This window comes from Salvelinus sp. IW2-2015, linkage group LG27 (assembly GCF_002910315.2).
Source record: "Salvelinus sp. IW2-2015 linkage group LG27, ASM291031v2, whole genome shotgun sequence".
Lineage (NCBI taxonomy): Eukaryota > Metazoa > Chordata > Actinopteri > Salmoniformes > Salmonidae > Salvelinus > Salvelinus sp. IW2-2015.
In genome coordinates this window covers 34,857,620-34,872,339 of record NC_036867.1, presented here as the reverse complement: position 1 = coordinate 34,872,339, position 14,720 = coordinate 34,857,620, and the positions used below count along the sequence as shown (strand labels likewise).

The 14,720-nt window shown below is 45.0% G+C and overlaps 1 pseudogene; it reads right to left on the bottom strand.

Moving 5' to 3' along the window:
- Positions 1 to 14,720, bottom strand: part of LOC111953713 (cytoplasmic protein NCK2-like) — a 58,555-nt pseudogene that overhangs the window by 5,259 nt on the left and 38,576 nt on the right.

Genomic DNA, 14,720 nt, shown 5'->3' with positions numbered 1-14,720 from the left:
GCCTGTTTTTCTTAATCAGCATAAATTAAGAGCGTATCGTTAAGCATCGACGAGTCAGCTGTATGGGTCCACACTGTGACTCACCTTGGCCTGGTGATGATGGCTTGGTGAGGCCAGTTAATGTGGCTGGTGAGGCCAGTTGAATGATGGCTTGGTGAGGGCCCAGTTGAAGTGGATGGTTGGTGAGGGCCCAGTTGACTGGATGGCTTGGTGAGGGCCCAGTTGACTGGATGGCTTGGTAGGGGCCCAGTTGAAATGGATGCTTGGTGAGGGCCCAGTTGAATGGATGGCTTGGTGAGGGCCCAGTTGAATGGATGGCTGGTGAGGCCAGTGATGGATGGCTGTAGCCTGAATGGCTTTGTGAGGCCAGTGAATGGATGGCTTGGTGAGGGCCCAGTTGAATGGATGGCTTGGTGAGGCCCAGGAATGGATGGCTTGGTGAGGGCCCAGCTGAATGGATGGCTTTGTGAGGGCCACGTTGAATGGATGGCTTGGTGAGGGCCCAGTTGAATGGATGGCTTGGTGAGGGCCCAGTTGAATGGATGGCTTGGTGAGGGCCCAGCTGAATGGATGGTTGGTGAGGGCCCAGTTGAATGGATGGATTGGTGAGCCCAGCTGAATGGATGGCTTGGTGAGGGCCCAGTTGAAATGGATGGCTTGGTGAGGGCCCAGTTGAATGGATGGCTTGGGTGAGGGCCCAGTTGAATGGATGGCTGATGAGGGCCCAGTTGAATGGATGGCTGTGTAGGGCCCAGTTGATCGGGGTAGCCACTCTTCTTTTTAAATTAAATTTACCCCCAATTTCATCTTGTCTCATCGCTGCAACTCCAACGGGCTCGGGAGCGAAGGTACAACTCCAAGGCTGGGAGGTGAAGGTCCAACTCCAACGGGCTCGTCGAGTGAAGGTCCAACTCCAACGGGCTCTGGAGGTGAAGGTCCAACTCCAACGGCTCGTGAGGTGAAGGTCCAACTCCAACGGGCTCGGGCAGGATGAAGATCGAGTCATTCGTCTTCTGAAACATGAACCACCAAACCGCGCTGCTTAACCGGATTCCAGCCGCACCAATGTAATCGAACGAAACATTGTTCACCTGACGACCGAGGTCGGCATGCAGGCACCCGGCCCGCCACAAGGAGTCGCTAGAGCGCAATGAGCCAAGTCAAGCCCCCCCCAACCCGGACGACGCTGGGCCAATTGGGCTTTATGCTCTCAAGGCACTTCCTCACCATTTATGCCTACTTATCTTTTTGATTATCTTTCAGGTCCAATTAGCGCTTGTTGTTGTCTAATTAGTGTTGTCACTGTCATCGCAGGCGTGGTTAGTGGGTGCGACTGTGAGTCAGCGTGTCGTTACCGTCGTGGTGTGTGAGCGCAGCACGGAGTGCCCTCTTTGTTGTTGCATGCTGCAGAGGAATGAGCGTGAAAGTCATGGACCAGCTGTCAGAGCTTGCCGAGGAGGACGGTATGTGTGCGTCATCTCTTAGAAAAGTTATGTGTGCGTGTAAATGCTAATCTCCCTGCCTGCCTGCCGCTTGATCTACAACCCTTGAAATGGCATCGGCCCTACCGTGTGAAACAACAACCCAGTACGCTCCAGAATGTAAAACGAATGTTAGCTTTGTCCTTTATTTCTGCGGAAAGCTATAAATAGTGACGGTGCCTCCTCCTCACCGTTTGTTGTGTGAGGGGTGAATGGCTTGTTGATGGGGAGATAGTTGTGACAGGGGCTAAGTGATGGTATTTCACCCCCCCACCTCTCAAGGTCACTGTTTCCCAAATCGCTCACTTTTTTTCCCACCCCCAGGCTGAAACAGAAGCAGCTTCTTAATCCACGTTTACCTGTGACGCTGCACCTGGCCTTTCTGTGTCATGAGTGGAGGCTGATCATGGAGACGAGGGCTGTCTTCTCGTCATTTTAACTCTGAGGTATATTTTCTGTTTGTTGGGTCATATTTAACTGTTTCGGTCCGTCATGCTGTCGGTCTCCATGTGCTGGTGTGTGTGTGTGTGTGTGTGTGTGTGTGTGTGTGTGTGTGTGTGTGTGTGTGTGTGTGTGTTGTGTGTGTGTGTGTGTGTGTTGGTGTGGTTTCTCAGTATGTAGGATCTAGGCTGTCCTCCCCCTCCCTCCTCTCTCCTCTCTCTCCTGATGAGACACTTCACTTAAGGTGTGGTATGAGACTAATGAATCACTCGCCAACAACTTTCGCTTTATTCAATTTTCATAAAGCTGATTTTCTTCTCCATGCCTCGGTCTGAAATTAAATTCCAGCACAGGGAGGATATACTGTAAACCGATACCTAGGCTACGTCTACCTATATCTACCCTACAATCACTGATGAATATCAGAGTAAGATGATTATCTGAGGTTTGCCGGGAACTCATTTTCTCTTAATTACATTTTTTTCTCTCTGCATGATGGCTGGGAAAGCTGTGTGGGTGTACTTAGAGGAAGAGAGGGATGGAGGACGATGGAGAGAGGAGGATAGTGCGGTAGGATGGAGCAAGTAGAGAGTAGAGGAGAGTGCTCATCTCCCAGACAATACTCTAGTYGTTTAACTCTACACCCCTCTACGGCTCCCCATCGCGCTGTCACTTGTCAAATCAAGCCTTAGTCATTCTTGTCTGAGCAGCAATTTCTCTGTCTGTTCTACTATCCTCCGATCGCCCATCACAGACTCAATTCCCTTGACAACTCTCTTCAATCAGAAGAGAAGAAGGAAGAAACTTCAGCAGTATCAGCATCTGGCTCGGAGTAAGCAGAGCACCACTTTTTGTCAAACGCATTTCACAAGTTCCGGACAAGCACAACGTAGTTTGATCTATATATTAGGACTGCAATACGATCAGCTTGAAAATACASATTTTACAACGCTAACATTTAGTACTGACCAGCAACGCTCTGGTTAACTAGAAGACACATCGTCTCCCCTAGCTGAGCAGCATACTACAATTTGGGCCACTGAAGTTGGAAGCAAAGACAACGTGACCATATACATCACATGGCAACAAATCAATCCGTAACAACAATGTCCAAGTGCCAGCCCTGAATGGTTGAACACCGTACTGACAGAGCCCGTGGCCAACTGGCCTATAGCTTTTACACTGGCCTATAGCTTTTACACTGGCCTATATCTTTTACACTGGCCTATAGCTTTTACACTGGCCTATAGCTTTTACACTGGCCTGAACGCAACCCTCATTACACTGACATTATGACAGAGAAAAGGTCAAATCAATGAGGGTAGCACACCAGAATGAGGTCTGCAGAGTGCCAAGACTCATAAAGAATGTAGCTAAACAAGAGGAAAGGCCTTTAACCACCTTGTTTACAGAATCACTGATAAGCAAGAGTCATTAACAACAAATATCTTCATCAGACAACTGTACTTGGAGGGTTCATTTAAAAACACAATGTATCTACTTGACTGCCTTAGGTCAACCAATTTTAATTAGCCACATCTTCGACAAACATGATTTATKTGTCATTATSAACTGGGTGGTTCAAGCCCTGGATGCTGATTGGCTGACAGCCGTCGTATATCAGACTCATACCACGGGTATGACAAGACAYTTCTTTWWACTGTTCTAATTWYGTTGGTAACCAGTTTATAATAGCAATAAGGCACCTCGGGGGATTGTGGTATATGGTCAAAATACTACGGCTAAGGACTGCATCCAGGCACKCYGCGTTGCGTCGTKSWTAAGAACAGCCCTTAGCCATGGTATGTTGGCCATATACAGTTGAAGTCGGATGTTTACATACACCTTAGCCAAATATATATAATCGAAGTACAAATTCCCTGTCATAGGTCAGTTAGGATCACCACTTTATTTTAAGAATGTGAAATGTCAGAATAATAGCAGAGCAAATTATTTATTTCAGCTTTTATTTCTTTCATCACATTCCCAGTGGGTCAGAAGTTTACATACACTCAAWTAGTATTTGGTAGCATTGCCTTCAAATTGTTTAACTTGGGTCAAATGTTTTGGGTAGCCTTCCACAAGCTTCCCACAATAAGTTGGATGAATTTTGGCCCATTCCCCCTGACAGAGCTGGTGTAACTGAGTCAGGTTTGTAGGCCTCCTTGCTCGCACACGCTTTTTCAGTTCCGCCCACAAATGTTCTATAGGACTGAGGTCAGGCCTTTGTGATACCCACTTCAATACCATGACTTTGTTGTCCTTAAGCCATTTTGCCACAAACGTGGAAGTATACTTGGGGTCATTGTCCATTTGGAAGACCCATTTGCGATCAAGCTTTAACTTGCTTCAATATATCCACATAATTTTCCTCCCTAATGATGCCATCTATTTTGTGAAGTGCACCAGTCCCTCCTGCAGCAAAGCACTCCCACAACATGATGTTGCCACCCCCATGCTTCATGGTTGGGATGGTGTTCTTCGTCTTCTTCCAAACATAACGATGGTCATTATGGCCAAACAGTTCTATTTTTGTTTCATCAAACCAGAGAACATTTCTCCAAAAAGTACGATATTTGTCCCCATGTGCAGTTGCAAACCATTGTCTGGCTTTTTTAAATGGGGGTATTGGAGCAGTGGCTTCTTCCTTGCTGAGCGGCCTTTCAGGTTATGTCGATATAGGACTCGTTTTACTGTGGATATAGATACTTTTGCACCTGTTTCCTCCAGCATCTTCACAAGGTCATTTGCTGTTGTTCTGGGATTGATTTGCACTTTTCGCATCAAAGTACGTTMATCTCTAGGAGACAGAACGCGTCTCCTTCCTGAGAGGTATGATGGCTGCGTGGTCCCATGGTGTTTATACTGCGTACTATTGTTTGTACAGATGAACGTGGTACCTTCAGGCCTTTGGAAATTGCTCCCAAGGATGAACCAGACTTGGTCTTGGCTGATTTCTTTTGATTTTCCCATGATGTCAAGCAAAGAGGCACTGAGTTTGAAGGTAGGCATTGAAATACATCTACGGGTACACCTCCAATTGACTAAAATGATGTCAATTAGCCTATCAGAAGCTTCTAAAGCCATGACATCMTTTTCTGGAATTTTCCAAGCTGTTTAAAAGGCACAGTCAACTCAGTGTATTTAAACTTCTGACCCACTGGAATTGTGATACAGTGAATTATTTAAAAAAAAGACTTGTGTCATGCACAAAGTAGATGTCCTAACCGACTTGAAAAAACKATAGTTTGTTAACAAGAAATTTGTGGAGTGGTTGAAAAACTAGTTTTAATGACTCCAACCTAAGTGTATGTAAACTTCCGACTTCAACTGTACCACACCCCCTCGGGCCTTATTGGTTAATTACCCAACTCGTGTTTGTTTGTTTGTTTAATGTCATGATTATTCAATAGCCCATAAAGAAACGTTAAAGGTAGATTATAGTTTTAGTTGTTTTGAAAAAGGTTCCTGTTGGCAAGACTGTCTGTGTCCCAAATGGCACCCTATTCACTATATAGTCCACTACTTTTGATCTGAGCTCTGGTATAAAAAAAAAAAAATCGTTGCGCACTATATAGGGATCAGGGTGCCATTTCTGAGGCACCCAATGTGAACTGTTCCATTAAGGTGAACGGAGGACATTGAGTTGAGTTTCATCCTAGCTGGGTTGGCACCAGGTCATTATTTGTGGGAAGGTGAACGGAGCCAACGTTTCCACAGGCAGAGCATTATACTGACTGGCMCCCAATGGAGMGCTAAGAACACATTGGAAGCCTATCAGTAGACCCAGCTCCAAAGCAGAAACGGAGGTCATTTGAATCGCTACAAAGGGCTGCAGTTGTGTTGGTAATTATAACACCTCAGTGGTTAGAGATGATTATGTACTGCAGAAACCTGATTACTTAGGATAGAACACACACACACACACACACACACACACACACTTTATGACTAAATAAACATAGAAAATAAGTAGACCTACACTAGATAGGATTCAAATCAACTGGTGACTGACTAAAACAAATATTGCATCGCTTAGGTGATTGCAGTGAAAACATGAAAGCATAACACCTGCCTTGGAGAAGGCAAACGTGTCACTGGTTGAAGTAACCCTGGTAATAACCAAATCAGAAAACAGATGGAGGTCCAGCCATACACATACAGGGGTTGTCCCTGGAGGAAGCCAAGGTTGTAGCAAGTTGTCTGGAGATGATTGGTTAATGTTCTGACATTTCTACTGATCCCCATCGGGGATGCAAACAATTCAATGCAACAAGAACATAGCAGTTAGCAAGTTCACTTGTGTGTGTGTGTGTGTGCGTTCAAGGCGTGTGTGCGTTTAAGCGCATGTCCGCATTTGGAATCACGGTGTACAGTGCGTAAGCCTGATGGTATTTGAGTGTGCATTCCTTACACAAAGCATTAACACCCGCCTTCCACCACTTCATCTGCCTTGGGTGGGGTGAGAGTGAGAAGCCAAAAAGCTCTTTGTCTCACTACAGGCCTGACAACAGAGAACAAAGAGAGCTGTAGTGGATATAGAGTTCCCCCTTTAAACAGTGTCTCCAGGTTTATATTAATTGATAAATAGCTGGATTGGAAGGGAAGAGTATGTGTCACTGTTAGCAGCAGATAACACCCTCACGTTACTCACTATTTATACAACGGGTGGGGTCTGATCCCGGACGCTGATTGGTTAAAACCGCATTCCAGCCAGTGTTTATTGCACAAGTTACCACCGGCTAAAGCTATGAGGTGGAAATGCCTATTTACTCTGTTCCATCTCACTGTGCAATCTACTGTCTCATCAGCCCAGCCAGACAATTTATACATTTGATCTCCACTATAAAAAGCATCTAGACATTATCTCCCATTTCTTTTAGAGTRGTTTTCAATAGCAGAGATGTGTATAAAACTTGCAGTCTGGCTCTCTGACATTTACAACATTATTTCAATATTGAAATTTGATCTACAGCTGTCCCATAGTAATGAACGTGTCGGGGTCGGGAGATTGGGACGAGACAGACAGGCAGCTTTTCTCAGTCAGTCGAAATCCTGAATCAGCATCATGTTTAAGGACATATACAAAGAAATGTCAACAGAAAACAGGTCAAACTAAACGAAATGCAGCTAGTTTACAGTCTTTCCAGCTTCAGTTTGAAGTGATTGTGTTAGCTGTGTTGTTGACTAGCTCCTCTAAACAACAGTGTCCTGACGAGAGAGCAAGTTTTCTATGCCAGGCAAAATGGTGCATCATTAGCTCATTGTTATGAATGTATCGAAATCCATGTCACTAGAAAACAGCTTAAACAAATGAAAATGCAGCCACTTTGCTGTTATTCTGGCTTTTTGACATGACTAAGTTAACCGTAGTTGGCTAGYTAGCAAGCAAGGGATAAGAACGTTGCCAGCCAGTATGGCAATGGAACATTTARAATGAACGACTGGGTCGTGTCCATAGATACAGAACAAAAAGACTTAACGACTGAGTCGCKTCTCTGTCAACCGAACYGATATAAYGAACGACCTGCCGGCTTGGGTGGCAACCCCTAGATTTGTATCAGGACTATATCTCGTGGAAGGATGAAATAGTATGAAAAAATGAATCYAAATAAAGTTAATGAAACTATGTCAATCATTATTTGAATATGTTGGTAACCTGTTAAAAAGGGATAATGCCCTCGAAGCTGGTGTKTGGAGGATATATTGGCACGGTTTCCTGGCCCGAGACGATGTTTCTCAACACCTGTGYCAATATATCCCCCAAACACCGGCATCGAGGGCATTAACACTTAAACAGATATAGTATAGGCCTAATAGTCTAATGCAGACCAGAGTCACATTCAGGAAGCAAATGTGTTGAACGTTGCACATAGAAATATCATGAATAGAGCCAACAAGATCCCCTATTCTGTCAGAGGTCTGTTCTACATAACATATTTCCACCTGAACGCTCCACGGCGACGCTGTTGGGAGTTGGATAGAGAACACAGTAAGTAGGTTATCCTCGTGATGAGACATAAAGGACACAGATCTGTGTAACCTCTGTGAAGCTTGTTACAGCCAATCCACCGAGCAGAGCAGCATGGCGCGTTGCCAGAGAGCTGCTCTAATTGATGGACACAACCTGTGTTCGCTCTATCCTGCCAGAGGGATCCACACGGCAGGTCACTGCAAGTTGGTTACAAATGCATTCCACTGACAGAGAGCAAACGGTGGATTGTTGAAGCGCGACGCAACCTTGGGGACTTGCAACCATGGGAGCAACATGCAACGAAGACCGACATCCTTTGACTGAAAAGGGATGGACATAAGCCAACGAAGACTGGAAGACCAGAAGTGTTTTAATATCCAAAACCCATCAGGGAGGAACAGCAGTGAACTATGTTTCCTGAGAAAGAGAGGAACAAAATCCAGCCGTATTAAAGACATCCCATAAACTAAAAATGGTTGGCTCTGGTTGCATCCGGTGTTACCAACAGCTGTCGTAGCTTGGTTTTACAGTTCTTAATACTTAATACCATTCCCCTCCACTCAAAACCAGATTCATTTAACCCCCATTTTAATACACGTGCCCTTGAGGTTGCCATAGCAAACAGTAGGAGACCCTGTCAGACTGTCATGACGGAGGTTAGATATCGACCTGTCAGCTGTGGGCCCGAACAGCCGTCAAATGATCGATTATTCCCTAAACAGCACAACATGTGCCACGTGTCCATGATGAGCTATCCACTCTCTGCCTGCCCAGGGCTACAATTTATCTTCTCAATTTATCCTCACTAAACATTATGTAGATTATTCATCTGCGATGGATGATAGGGGAGATTAGAGATGTGAAAAATGTTTCCTGAAGTTCCAAGGCTCATTAATTCACAGAGAGAGAGATAACAAAAGTGTGAGAGAGAGAGAGAGAGAGAGAGAGACAGAGAGAGAGAGAGAGACAGAGAGAGAAAAGAGGACCAGAGAGAAAGAGATCAGAAGAAAACAGAGAAGACACAGAGAAGAGAGGAGAGATTACAAGATGAGTGTACAGCTATCTGTACAATCAAATAAAGCAGTATTCAGGGACAGTAAATGCATGGGCCATGGCTCGTTTCTCCTGACAGAGAGATTTACTACCAACATACTCCCTGTCTCGCTCTCTCTTTCTTTCCCCCCCCCTTCCTCTCATTCTAATTCTCTCCATCTCTCGGCTCTCGGCATAGGATGCATGGCTGATCAGAGACCCGGCGCTGGGATCAGACAAGCAGCAGGTTGTTAATTGCATTGTCTGTCAAGACCTCTGACAACTAGGCAAAGCACTGGGAGAAATCCTCTTGGCTAGTTATCCTAATCTTTCAGTTAGACGTCTCATCTATCTTGTGCATTTCTGATGCATGCGCCTATTCTTCACTGATAACATTGAACGGCAAGGTTCCGTCTCATCACAACTTCAGTTCCTATTGCCCAGTATCACTCTTGAGTGTCGACAATTTAAATAAAAAATAAAAAACTGCATCACCTTGCCCTTTCGCTCAATTGGAAATGATCTCCAATTCTCTGTGCGTACGAACATCTTAGTACCAACAGAGATTCATTCATTAGCCTAATAAGGGTGAGAGTTCTACCCGATCAGTCCACAGTGAAAATTACAGAATATTAGCTAATCCCAGCCGTTGTCCAGCCAAGAAAATCTTTGATCCTTGCACTTCATATTAAATTAGTTCTTACCTCCTCTGACCTGGGAAAAAAGCTGCTTCAATACCGGCATTTCTCCTGATCGATCACACCAGCTTTCCCTTGCCTGATAATGAATAGCTTAAGGGACGCCTCACAAAACAAAACTCTTCTGTATTAAACATACTGTTTACATATCACCAGCCTTGAGAAAACATTTCTAACTGGAGAGTGTAAGTGTGTGAAGTAGTCAAGCATTTTAACAGTGCTTCATCCGCATGAAACACACGGAGGTGAGACGCCTCTGTGGAGGCACCCCTAGAAAACAGCAGAGAGAAGAAAACACGCACACACACACACACACACACACACACACACACACACACTACTTAGAGATAGTGTGTGCCGCACCGCCTCAGTGCACCCCTAGAAAATAGCAGAGATGCCCTGTCTTACGCACACCCTCGTCCACCCACCTACACACTTAACCCAACTCACCGAGTGTGTCTTTGATGTTTTTCACCAGCGAGGCCTTCTTTAAGCTGTTTTTCCTCTCCACATAGTTAGAGGGTACGTAGCCGGTCCGGTTGGAGGCGTTCCTCACCCTCCACCAGGTCTTACTGTCATCCAGGAGCCACAGCCGCTCGTTTTTCCGGATGTCAAGTTCCTGTTCCTGCTGAGCCGAGTAGTCCCACTTGGCTATAACTATCACCTCTTCCGTCATTGTTCATGGAGCCCCTCTGGAACAGAGAGAGACACAGGGAGACATACTGTTATGTCAGGGTGGGGTTAACAGTAGGGCTGTGACGATGCCCTTTATCGCAATATTTACATGGCAAAAAATGAAAAACACAAAATAAACTCTTTGGTCCTTTAAAAACCTGCTGTATTTAAAAATATCGTGTGCTGTAGGTTGGAAAATAAATAAATGCGACTCTGGATGACGACATAACGTTTGTTTACAACATTAGCTCCGTTTTCCTAAAGAAGTTAAATCCGCTTGGTGTTCTGTTTCCTTGCCACGATCCTGAGGAATCGTCCCTGCCCTAGTTAACAAGGCATTTAAACACGCGACAATGCACACACAGACGAACACCAGCGATACACACACATGAATAAAACGACGAGGTGAGCCGTTTCAGTGCAACCCCCGAAAAACACGAGAGAAAACATGTTTCTCACACACACACACACGCGCACACACACTCTGAAGCCAATCTCAGAGGGATGGTGCCATCCACCACTATGGTCTGTGTGTGTCTCAGACTGACTGTGTGCAGGCCTTGTCTTGGCACTCGCGTGCCTGTTGTTGTAAGACATCTGGCAGAACGGAGCCTCTCTGCCCTGTAATCCAGGTAGGCTGAGAACTACCGTGTGTGTGTGTGTGTGTGTGTGTGTGTGTGTGTGTGTGTGTGTGTGTGTGTGTGTGTGTGTGTGTGTGTGTGAGACACTCAGGACTCGAGGTAAGTAATCAAAGGAACCACTAAGCTGGGAGTTCACACTTTACTTCCAAACCACAGAAGAGCCTCTCCCTTTTACCAGCTTTTCTTATTATTCTCAAATCTACTGAATTATTCAGCGACACACTGAGCAGAGCACTGTTCTATGTTAAATGCGTCTATACACACGCACGGCTTAGAGAGAGAGAGAGTTAAGGCAGCCAGCACCTGCAGTCCTAATAAGGAATATATCAAACCGATCCACGAGATATCTAGTGCTGCTGCACACTGAGGGTAAACAACACAAAGACTGGTGTCTATTCATGGAGAGATGGAGGGAGGGGAGAGAGAGATGGAGGGAGGGATGGGAGAGAGATGGAGGGAGGGATGGGAGAGAGAAAGATGGAGGGAAGGATGGGAGAAAAAAATAAAACGAGAGTGAGATATCAAGATAGAGACATTAGGGGGGGGGGGGGTAAAAGAGTAGAAAAGAAGATAGAGATAGAATGAGAAAGAGAGAAAGCCAGAGAGAGAGAGACAAGATGGAGTGATCTCTTACTGGATGGTGTCCCCAGCCAGACTGTGTGTGTCAGAGAGATATTGCAGTGACAGGCCGTTTTTCCTTCCAGGGCCAGTCAGAGGTGCGCTCCCCCATCGTCCTGACGCCCTCCACTGGGATGAGGCTGTGAGCCAGCCAGCACCGGAGTCCCCAGCCCTCTCACCCATCACCCTTCAGCGGGACGGCCTTGACAAGTCAGGGAGGGAGGGCTGGGGGGGTCCCAGGCGCCAAGCAAAAATGATAATGCACACACTTCAGAGCTGTCACACTAACCACTGGCCACTTCTCCGCCTGACTGAGACCGCCTTATTCACAGTTCATACAGTCTTTCTTTTCAACTCAGGGGGGCCAGTTTTCCAGACCCAAATCAAACTCTTTGAATAAAAAAGCATGCTCACCTCGATTAAAAGTGTCCTTTAGTCTAAGGGTCCAGGAAACAAGTACGTAGGACTTCGAGGGTTGTCTCTTAACGGATTCCCTGTTATTTCTACAGCCCATTGAGTTTGATATGACTCAATAAGGCTACAGTAAAGAACCTCAGTGACCCAGCAAGAGAAAGCCACTATTGTCTGAGAGTGATGATGTCACCCTGCTGGAATTCTTTCCTCTCTCATCCATGACCGTAGGGCAGGAAGAGCCTGATAAAGGCTGTCAAGCCTACTCTCATCAACTGGCAGGGTTAAAAAAGGCACAAACATGTTGAAGACATTATTTTCAAGCGGAAGTTGATTTTGGGCCTAATGCTGAAAACAGATATGCAAATTGCAAAGCCATAAAACACATTTACCTCAACGCACCATAAATCCTTCGTTGCCTGTCAACATATTAAACCATCTTTATTGATTATACAGTTTTAGTTGCTCAACTAGACTTCTACCCTAAGCTCCTATTCTTTAAAAAAAACTTTTCGGTTTTATCCCATGCTTTGTGCATATAGGGGTAATTCCGTGGGAAGGTCAACCTACCGTAAGCGGGTACAAATAAAGTTAGGCATTTCCAAATTAAACCATGGTCATGATTATCCTTAAGGTCTATATGTTGCAGTTCATTTTTTTGACCAGTTTAACTAGGAAATTGCATACATCTTCACCATTACAGAGTAGGAGGCTTAAAAAATGTTTTTAGGCATTCATATTTCATGGCTTTTAGAAAGCGCTCACAGAGCTTGGTTTTTCCACTCACAACTGTCCCCCAGTGTTAGTTATGAATATGAGGTGTTCATGAAGCAATAAAGAAAAAATGTAAGTGTCTTGAGTTGTGTTCTACTGTCTTGTAAATATATGATATTGTCACGATACTTAGGTGCCCATATGATATGTTTTGCGAATCTCACAATTCTACATATATTGCGAGTCGATACTGTGATTTTATTGCGATTTCACAGTCCAAACATATTGCTTACCATATGTTTGCTGCAGACGGACAAGAGACAGCCATGAGAAAACGAGTTGATGTAAATAAAAAAAGTGCTGAAAACAAATTGGCTCTCTATTTCAAAAAGAAGATAGAGAACAAGCTATGAAGGAAATACATTGACATTTTGGTTCAGGTACAGTCAACTAGCGCAAAAATAATATTGCGATAGTCAAAACGATACAGTATATCGTCAAAAATATTCTCGATATGTAACTGCATCAATTTTCCCCATCACTATTGATATGATATCTTGGCTTCAGAAGATTTTGCATTCACCAGATTTAGTGTGCTGGTTCTGGAAATTGTTAATATCTTGAACATTTTTGATATCTTGAAAATGTATGTGTTCTAGCTAAGATTCTCTTGCCAAATATATGCTGAAATGCATTTCTCATACATGGCAGTACTGTTTTTAGACAAAAAGATCAACAATCTGTAAAAAGGCCTGGAGTGTCTTTTCAACTGAAAGCCCCCCAAAATATAGACTTCATTCAGTGTCCAGAAAAGTGGAATGGCAGTATAGGCACATGTACAGGGAACTGCCAAAATAAAGGAAACACTTGAGTAAATGTTGGATACAAATTATATTGAGAAAGAAAAAGATAATGTATTAGGTTGTGGTGCCTGGCCTTGTACACTATATTCAGACTGCCTGTAATTATACAATCCTGAGGTACTATGCCTTCAGCTGACATTTTGAAATTCAAAATGTCATATGCTTTATGATAGATTTGATCCAAGAAATCTTTAAGATTTGAATGTCTATTTAAGACAACCATAACGGAGGGCGTAACATCCCTAACGGAGGGCGTAACATCCCTAACGGAGGGCGTAACATCCCTAACGGAGGGCGTAACATCCCCTAACGGAGGGCGTAACATCCCCTAACGGAGGGCGATTCAAATGTCATATGCTTTATGATTAGATTTGAATCCAAGAAATCTTAAGATTGAATGTCTATTTAAGGAACAACCATAACGGGGGGCGTAACATCCCTAAACGGAGGGCGTAACATCCCAACGGGAGGGCGTTAACATCCGCTTGAACGGGAGGCGTAACAGCTGCCACCTAACGGAGGGCGTAACATCCCCCTAAGGAGGCGTAACAGTTCCGGCCTAACGGAGGCGTTAACATCCCCTAACGGAGGGCGTAAATCCCTAACGGAGAGCGTAACATCCCTAACTGGGAGAGTCGTAACATCCCTAAGGCGAGCCGTAACATCCCTAAACGGAGGCCCGTAAAATCCCTAACGAGGGGCGTAGCATCCTAAAGGAGGGGCCTGGGATAATCATACTGAGCGATAACACCATAACGAGCGCGTAACAATCATAACGGAGCGCGTAACATGTCCTGATTAACGGAGCACGTAACATCCATAACGGAGGCTATCCCTAGGAGGCGTAAACATCCATACGGAGGGCGTAACATCCATAACGCGAGGGGCGTAATCCTAAGGGTATACATCCATAACGGGCGCGTAACATCCTAATGAGCGACCTAAGAGGCTAACATCCATAAGAGGCCGTAACATCCCTAAAAGGAGGCGACTCGAGGTAACATCCCATAACGGGGCGTAACATTCCCTAACGGAGGCGTAACATCCATAACGGAGGCGTACATCCCTAAAGGAGGGCGAAATTACGACGGCGTAACATTCCCTAGGAAGGGCGTACTCAACGGGCGTAACATCCGATAATCGGAGGGCGTAACAATCCATAACGGTGGCGC